Here is a 2,064-nt window from a genome sequence, read left to right on the forward strand (position 1 = left end):
TTCAGGAGGGTCCTGAACATAAGGTAAAATCCCATTTTTTCAGGAGGGTCCTGAACATAAAGTAAAATCCCATTTTTCAGGAGGGTCCTGAACATAAAGTAAAATCCCATTTTTCAAGAGGGTCCTGAATTGAAAGTAAATTCCCATTTTCCAGGAGGGTCCTGAACAGAAAGTAAAATCTCATTTTTCAGGAGAGTCCTGAACAAAAAGTAAAATCTCATTTTTCAGGAGGGTCCTGAACATAAGTAAAATCCCATTTTTCAGGAGGGTCCTGAACATAAGTAAATTCCCCACGGATGTGGACTTCCAATAGTAGCTGAATTAGGTGAAGCGAATTTGCTCCTATTTCAACAAAGAAAATTTGTCAGTTAAAAACTTAGTGGCGGTTTGCAGCTCTTGGCTTCTCAGGTGTCTGCCCCAACACTCGTTCCTTTCATCTTTGTTCCAAATTGCTAACACTTGCCCTATCTTGCCGCATCATTGAACCGGATCCAGATTGAGGGAAATGAGTTCTGACTCGAACAATGGGTTTCTATTTTACCATGCCTCTGAGGTGCACCCTTTTTCCAAATCTGAATGTTTTCACGAATTCAATAGCCTGTCGGTTGATAGACTTCCTTTGCTTCGTGTTGAATTACAATCATATTTCTTTCATCTGCTGGTCCTTGACTTTTCCTCATATAATTGGAAAGACTGGTAGTAAATTTTGAAATTCTTTCTCGCTTGTTTTGACGCAGACATGACTTAAAATGTAAAGAAAATGATGGTGACTTTTATTTTGATAAATGACAATAAAAAGAAAAAAAAACTTGAATATGTAAATGAAATGAAAGGGCAATGTCCCATATTCAAAAGAAAACTTATCTGAATACGACAACCAACTTCAGTGAGGATGACATGCATTTTGGATTCAGCGGCCTGATCTTCCTATCCAAACTCCCCATTTGTAGTTGAGTTCGTGCCTTTGCCGCTAAGCCGCTTCTTCAAATCCATTGGACTCATACATCACATTCGATTGACGACATCTTAAAAGACTTTCGTCAATAAATCTCTTTATTTTCACTTTTCACTTTTCTTTTGAACTCTCCATCGCCTTACGGTGCCCGTGAGGGTTTTCACCAATAAGACTCTCTCATTTTTATTTCTCTCCACTCACCATCGCCTTATGGTGCCTGCAAGGGTTTTCACCAATAAGACTCTCTCATTTTCATTTCTCTCAACTCACCATCGCCTTATGATGCCCATGGGGGTTTTCACCAATAAGACTCTCTCATTTTTATATTTCTTTCCTGATTTCTTATGCTGAGGGAGACAAGTGGTACCTCACAATGTATCATCATATCCATTGCATGCTTAGCCTTGACATTATCAAAAATTGATATGAAGGACTTTCTTTGGTTGTAACTTGGTTTTTGGTTAAGGTTAAAAAAGGATGGCAAGGGGTTCAAACGATACTTGAAGTGGGGATGGGACTTACAACTTTTGGAATCGACTCAAACAACACATTAACTCATGCCCCGGTTTTGTTGACTGGGTGAATCTTAAATCTTTATTTGGTTGGACCGAGCCCAAAATAGGGCAGCCTACGTATCTCACTCTTGAGAGAGGAGAATCAGGTCGCACGTAGTTCTATCAGCTTGTTTTTTGTTCTGATTTGATTTTGATTTTTTTTTTAAATTTTCAAACTCTTTCTTTTATTCTCATTTCCTCGACATCTATCTTTGACTCTATTTTGATTCCAAAAGAGGGCTATGAAAGAAAAAAAATAAAACGAAGCTCAAATGGGTAAACAAGGGATGACACAATGTTTGGATAGAAGAATAAAATGCCTTCATCATATCAATCTTCAAAAATGCAAGTACTACACATGCAATAAAATCATACATAGTATCTTTTGACCGCATCAGCATTGATAGCCATTTCTGCCATTTTACCTTCAATATCTGTCAAATATAAGGCTCCATCAGGAAACACTTTCTTCACAACGAAAGGACCTTGCCAGTTAGGGGAGAACTTACCTTTCGCTTCAACCTGGCAAGGAAGGATACATCTCAATACCAACTG

The sequence above is a fragment of the Capsicum annuum genome, chromosome 2 (genome assembly GCF_002878395.1).
Source record: "Capsicum annuum cultivar UCD-10X-F1 chromosome 2, UCD10Xv1.1, whole genome shotgun sequence".
Taxonomy (NCBI): domain Eukaryota; kingdom Viridiplantae; phylum Streptophyta; class Magnoliopsida; order Solanales; family Solanaceae; genus Capsicum; species Capsicum annuum.